Consider the following 7,500-nt stretch of genomic DNA (forward strand, 5'->3'; position numbering starts at 1 on the left):
TATGAATAATCTAAAATTATAATTCGCATGGTAATTATTGTTTGTGATTTCTGTTAGTTCTGCGAATAAATAGGAGATAAATTGGTGAATCGATAAATTGACTTAAAGAAGCAGACAGTTATTTAGTCAATCATTCAGTCAATCAATTCGTTAACCAGTAAATAAAAGATGAAAAAATGTACCTGCATCAAATCAAAATAACCCAATAAGAGAGAGAAAAAAAAAATTCAGTTCATACTATTCATGGTACAAACATACTTAAGACTCCCTCCGTATTTCTCCTTCTCAGCACCCACGCAAATTTATCCTCGTGTATTCCTTCCCCGTATTTCCCTTTGCATTTCAACGCCCCGGCCTCAGCTACCTCACTTCGTCAGTTGCACCATTACTTCTGTATCCTCCTACCACTACCTCTACAGCGCCACCACAACGAGCACTACCTTTACAGTCCCACCACTACTTCTACAGCTACCACCATAATCTACAACCACCACCACCACTACTTCTACAGCCCCATTAATACTTCTACAGCCCTTCCCCACCACAATCTTTAAAAACCACCACTACTTCTACAGCACCCACCACTTCTACAGCCATACCACTACCTCTACAGCCCACATTACTTTGTCTACAGCCCCCACCACTACCTCTGCAGCCACCACCACCGCCACCACTACCACCACCGCCACCACCATCACTATCGCCCAATACATTCCTGTTACGGTGAAGCATCTCCGGAGAAAAGAGTGCGGGAGCGTTGAGAGCGAGTACCGGGAGGGAACGATGCGGCCAGCGATATACGAGAGGGAGGGGTGTGTACTCCTTGCCTCGCTGCTTGGGTGTTGAGGGGAGGCACGCCCAGCACGGGATGGAAATGTAGAGGAAAGAGGAAGAGGAGGAGGAGAAAAAAAGGGGAACACAGAAAAATACAAAGGAAAAACGAACAAGTAGATCTGTAGGTTGTTAAGGTAAGAGGCTGTTATACTATCAGAAAACAGTAGTAGTAGTAGAAGTAGTAGTAGTAGTAGTAGTACTAGTAGTAGTAGTAGTAGTAGTAGTAGTAGTAGTATCTGTAGGAAGAGGAAGTGGAGAAGGAAGAGGAAGAGGAGAGGGAAGGGGAAGAGGAGGAGGAGGAGGAGGAGGAGAGGACTTCAGGCATTTGAGAAAGAACACAAAAGGAACACAAAAAGGATTATCAAGCAACAGCGGACTTGTTGGCCCTTACGAGACTGATTAATTACGCAAATCTGAAGTGCGAGGAGGAGGGGGAGATAAAGGACAGCTATCTTATATACTGTACACTCGTATATATGACTGTTGTTGGAATTACTCCTATCGTGGTGTGACTGGTCTGTGATAAAGTACATCAAGTGAGGTGGGTGTGGCGGGATGTAATGTTTACGTATAGCATAATTGTGATGGAAGGGAAAAAAAAGAGCATCATTTGTATATACAGGTACTGATCGAGGTGCCTATCTCGTGCTGTTGTTGTTCTATGATAAGGCAGGGCAGGTAAAGTGTTTGAGGGAAGTATTTATAGTGTGTGATGGAAATGTAAGCACGATATCATATTTGGATGCAATCGTGCGGCTTGCTAGGCTTAAAGTGTCAGCCAAAGGTGCTACCCAGAGGAACACACACACACACACACACACACACACACACACACACACACACACACACACACACACACACACACACACACACACACACACACACACACACACACACACACACACATACACTACACGCTCGTACTTTATAGCATCTTTATATCACCCCTCACTGAAATAAAAAATGTTGTACTATCATTTTATAGATTATATTTCCATTCGTGTAATAGCAAAGAATAATTTTTCCCTTTATTTACGTTCCGGTATAACTCCCAATATATATAAGCGCTCTTCTGGTCACTGAGAAATCGATCTGAACGTAGGATAAATTTACCACGAGAGGTTCTTTGCGGGAATCAAATCAAACCTTTAATCACCAGGAGAGCAAAGTATACAGTGCCTTAGACGTCAGTTCAGTAACGATTCTCGGGTCTTAAGATAATATTTGGAGTGTTTTATATCCGGCCAATACGTCACCTCGCTAGACATTTTAACATTGAGACTGGACAAAGACTGAAAGGATTAAGACTGAATCTCGCAGCCTCCCATTAGTACTGGCAGAAATAACACCACTTAGCACACACGTAACACACTTTTCTTTCTGTAACTCATGTGAGGACGCGGAAAGCCCCGAAGGCAGGCACGGCGCGGCACCCGAACACTGAGAGGAAATCAGTAGCTTTGAAAAAGTTCGTCGGCCCGGCAGCGCATCACTCAAGTTCGTAAGACGGCATAAGAGGAAGCACGCGTTGAATGGGAAAGTTACGGCGACTTCTGAGCGGATGGAAGTGTCCCTGGGGATGGCCACAGGGAGGGGACGCGAACATCCATCCTTCACGGAGAGGCGGAGGAGACATGACTGTGTGGACTGGGAACACAAGTTGAGCGCAGATATATATATATATATATATATATATATATATATATATATATATATATATATATATATATATATATATATATATATATATATATATATATATATATATATATATATATATATATATATATATATATATATATATATATATATATATATATATATATATATATATATATATATATATATATATATATCTTTGTGTGTGTGTGTGTGTGGATGTGTGTGTGTGTATGAGAGAGAGAGAGAGAGAGAGAGAGAGAGAGAGAGAGAGAGAGAGAGAGAGAGAGAGAGAGAGAGAGAGAGAGAGAGTGCTTGCGTGTTTGTGTGTTTACATAAGAATGTTCTATTTCCTTGTGTTTGCTGGAGACGCGGAAGGAGGCTCCGTACTCTGCAGTCCCTTGCTGGTTCACTGTTGCATAACGTAGATTAGGAGGAGCATCGTCTTATCATTTTAATAACATTCCGCTCTAGTCTTGTAGGTACTTAAGTGGCTCTCTCTCCAGCACTGCCCCAGGCCCCCGTGCACCTTCCCCGCTCCATGCTCAGGTGTGGCCCTCCTCCCAGTGCCAACCAGACGCCGCGCCGCTGAATTACACGCTCGTATATTTCATGTAACAACGGTAGGGCGGAGCATTTCTGTGTAAACACTAACACCACCAGCCTCGCCATCAAGATATACTGTTACCCACGCACTGCCCCGAGGAAAGATCAGCAGTACTTCGGCTCGGGAAAGCATTCACGTGGAGTATTAGTAGTGTATGGATTAGAGCGTGCATTTCCGACCGTGCAGCACAAGGGGGTTGTATTCCTAAACGTTTTGAGCTTCACATACGAGAGTTCATGTGTCCTTTTCTTGATACTACCAAGCAAAAAATGTAAAAGTAAGGAAAGAATGAGATGCTTGCTTTGGGAGGTGGAAGATATATTCGTAGGAGTGGGAAAGTATGCTGCGGTGGTAAGAAAGCGTGCAGAAAAAAAAAAAAAACGAAATACTTGAAGAGGCTTGACGTGAGTGATGTTAGTGAGTGAGAGGATGACGTGAAAGGTGTGAAGGACGGCCAGATGTGAGAATGGACAGGGCGGGGATGCGTGGAAAGAAGGTGGTGTGGCCTTGGGCGCTGCAAGTCTGCTAAGTTATGCCAGAAAAGAATGTGGAGGAATTTTGATGAAGAGAGTAGGAGAAAAAAATATTAGTTTAGTAAAAAAAACGCGGAAACTTTAGGAAGGGAAGGTAGTATATGCATAGAGTGTTATATTTTTCGTATCGAATTAGCAATAAAAACCTTTTGTGGAACAGAATGCTGCGTATAATATCCATACACCTGTAAATGCTACATATTTGCTTGGAATACACAGTTGGATGTCTTAAAAAAATAAATAGATAAACAATATAGAAAAAAATTGCGGTCGAGTAGTTGGGCTGTTGCTGCTGCTGCTTAGAGAGAGAGAGAGAGAGAGAGAGAGAGAGAGAGAGAGAGAGAGAGAGAGAGAGAGAGAGAGAGAGAGAGAGAGAGAGAGAGAATGTTCTACTAAGCAACCATTACATGTGACGAGAGTATACGATAGTTTCCGTAAACGAAAGGTTCTTTTGGGTAAATATATGCGACCTCGCTGTACAAGACTCGGCTTACTCTCATCCCATTGTTGTCCATCTCAGTAACGACAAAGTGCCACACTCTGTCATCCCTTCCATCAGGTAAACTCTGGAGCCCCCTGCTTGAATTCTGTTATTTCCTCTTCCTATGACGAACTATTTCAGAAGAGTGCCTGGGTATTTTTGGAACTAAATTGGCTTCAGTTTTGGAAATCCTCTTTTATCTTTTTTTAGAACTAGCAATTTAACGAGTCTTTCTCTCTCTTTTTCCTTTGAATCCACCTCTTTCACGCATAAAAAAAAAAAAGAAAAGGTTTGTGGTATTTAGGACGAGACTAATTAAAGAGAAAAACTGTGTATTAGGCTTTGTCGGTAAACTGAGCAAGTAAAGGATTGTAGTGTAATATTATACTGTGGTGAGAAGACTGAAGAGATGAGGGAGTTTCTTAAACATCTCGGTGTGAAGTTCTTTGCATATATAGGAAAAAAAAATATATATATAGGGAGAAGTACGTGAAGGAGTGAATGGAGTGGTGTGACGGTAAGCCGTGAGGGAAACACGCGTGGGGGTTATGATCTGTACTCACGTGGTTGACTCCCGCTATTCATCACGTCACTGCCTCATCGCGTCACGTCACCCTTCTCACAATATCTCTCATGTAATCAAGATAGACCAGTTCACCCCTAACGGCTCGCCACCATCACTCCACCGTCACCATCACGCCACCGTCCCATCACGGCACCGTCACGTCATGGAGTTTTTCCATGACGGTGCCGTCCCGAACAGTTACCGAGACGTTGCTGAGTGTTAACGATGCCCTGATGGTGATCAGTCACCGACCAGGATTCCCCGAGACCTTTGGATTTCATACCATGAATAAAAAATTGGTTGAACTTCTCTGTCAATATGAAGAACATTTGTGTGTCGAAGATAATTTAGTTTGATGCTCGCCTAAGTACACAATATGTCCTTTTTTTTTTTAAGTAATTGTGTCTACAAAAACGGCGCCATTCTTGAGAAGTACCTCTCGTTTTCTTGAACAAATTGTTGAATTTCAATTTTGACATACAGAAACAATGAAAAATTTATCTTCGCCATCTTCCAATTCCTTGTAAAGAGTCCAGTATTTACCTTCAAAATTTCCTCTTCATCATTCAGCAGCATATGTCACAAGCTCCTTCAACTCAAGCCTGTGCGTCACGCCGGCCTGGAGGAGAGCGGGACCCACTGGACTGCACGGTTGAAAACTGAGTCGTGACGTGACATGATGAGACAATAACGTGATGAAAAGTGAATACATGGCACGTTGACGGGGCGGTGACGTGACGGTGTGGTGTGAATCAGCCCTCAAACGTTTCGGCGTCTTATCTCAACGACTTTTAACAGGCTGTAGAAGAAGTTGTCATGATTTTCGAGGATGTTTTAATGATGCTAATGATAATTTAACGACAATTCTTTCACCAGTGAGAGAGAGAGAGAGAGAGAGGAAAAAAAAGTCCATTAGAACACGACTAATCATTTAGCCTTTGAAGAGAGCTTTGATGAAGGCACAGTGTGTTTAAGTATATATATGGGCTTATGAAATGGGAGTGTGGATGTTGGGAGGTGGTTTAAGATGTCGTATAATGGCTCCTACTCCGGATATGTGCCACAGAGGTATATAATCGGGAGGAAGGAAGCGTAACAAAAGGTCATTCAGACAGGTGAGATAGGATACTTAAGAAATGAATAGGATACCAGCAGATAGGATAAGGATGTGTGAATGTGTGTGTGTGTGTGTGTGTGTGTGTGTGTGAAGAAAGGTGAAGAAAGGTGAGGCAGAAATGAGAGGATTGCCTGACTGAGAGATCTGGTGAAAGGAAGGGAATATGCAGATTTTGTTTTATTACTGGCAGTTCCCGGAGAGACTAAGGTGTCATATCCCGGAAAATGGAATGGAAGAAGCGAAGGAAGGAAGGAAGGAAGTAAGGAAGAATGGAGGTGAATAAGAGGGAAAAGTCAAGAAAAGAAAAGGAAGATATAAAAATCTGGCCCCGAGGTGTAGCGGCGCGTCCCTGCTTCGTGAGGAGGAGAGAGTCTACGAGGTCAGGGCTGGTGTCTCTTGAGGGAGCGGCCGCTTTCCTGTCAGTACGCAGGCCGTGAAAAAGGCTGCTCAATGAAAAAGACCGTATAGGGAAGGCAGGACATGGAACCTTCTTACTGCTCTTACAGCATTGGCGCCAGCAGCGTGAGAAAGCAGGGCATAGATGGCTGGCTGCTGGTGTCCTCTTCACAAGTGTGTCTCTACATGTCTTGGTTTCTAATGGCAACCAGGAACAATATTTCGGGCCTTTGTTTCGTGCGGCTTGCTGGCGAGGGCGTCGGCTGAAGGTGGTGTGAGGCTGCCCTCGCCACGACGCTTGTATTAAGTGCTGAATGGGTGTAGTGGGTAACGGGTGATGGTGTGATGGTGATTGCCTTGGGGAGCGTGAGGGGAAGGGGACTATGGGAACACCGACGGTGGGAGATTGGCTTTCGGAGGCACACGGAGGGGAAAGAGAAGAGGAAGATAGAGGGATGAAAGCTCCGACAGGGGAGAAGGTTGTCGAGATAGCACGGAGGGAAAGGGAGGGAGGATCTGCTGGACATGACGGAGGGGGACGGAAGGGCAGCGGGAATGGGACGGCTGGGATGGGGCGCCGCTCGGGGGTTAAAAGGGTCTGGCGCCCCACAAGTGTTGTGGCGGTGGTAGTCACGAATCCCCCGTTGCGCTGCCTCAGCGAGAGGCGAGAGGAGGAGTGAATAGCCTCCCCATTGCTGGGATGAGGAACCTCCCCCCCCTCTCTCTCTCTCTCTCTCTCTCTCTCTCTCTCTCTCTCTCTCTCTCTCTCTCTCTCTCTCTCTCTCTCTCTCTCTCTCTCTCTCTCTCTCTCTCTCTCTCTCTCTCTCTCTCTCTCTCTCTCTTTACCACAAGTCACATAATGAGAAAAATTAATTACTCATATCAATAGTCAACGAATCTATTATATTATTATTGTATTATAAAATATATTATTATTGTTATAAAAGGAACCTGCAGCACAACTGTAAGGAATAGTGCGTTGATTAAATCATCTTTCCTCGCACTGGTCCACAGTGTGCGCAGGGGAGTTGTGAGCAGGTGTCAGTATCCGAGGCGAACCTGTGTACTGCACCCGGTTGTTCTCTCTTTGTTCAGCGTTAGTAGTGTTATGCAGATACGTAAATGAAACACACTTTGAAACGTATCAGTGAATCAGTATTGCGTCTACATCGTATGATATCACGAGCAGATGAACCCACCAAGAGAATAAAAAAAGTGTTTTCCTGGAGTATCGTTTCCAGCCGGGGTTGGTGGCGCAACCCTGTAATCTGGCGACTCAGAGGCTTGGGCCAGCGGACGGCTTGAGGC

General features: G+C 44.4%; 1 protein-coding gene and 1 long non-coding RNA gene across 4 annotated transcripts in view; one reads left to right on the top strand and one right to left on the bottom strand.

Moving 5' to 3' along the window:
- Positions 1-7,500, bottom strand: part of LOC135089811 (carbonic anhydrase-related protein 10-like) — a 137,110-nt gene that overhangs the window by 61,116 nt on the left and 68,494 nt on the right. The window lies entirely within an intron of this gene.
- Positions 1-7,500, top strand: part of LOC135089815 (uncharacterized) — a 220,403-nt gene that overhangs the window by 51,550 nt on the left and 161,353 nt on the right. For both annotated transcript variants that reach the window (XR_010261653.1, XR_010261648.1), the window contains exon 3: positions 635-968. This is a non-coding gene — a long non-coding RNA (uncharacterized LOC135089815). The remainder of the gene's footprint in view (positions 1-634; positions 969-7,500) is intronic.

The sequence above is a fragment of the Scylla paramamosain genome, chromosome 3, assembly GCF_035594125.1.
Source record: "Scylla paramamosain isolate STU-SP2022 chromosome 3, ASM3559412v1, whole genome shotgun sequence".
Taxonomy (NCBI): domain Eukaryota; kingdom Metazoa; phylum Arthropoda; class Malacostraca; order Decapoda; family Portunidae; genus Scylla; species Scylla paramamosain.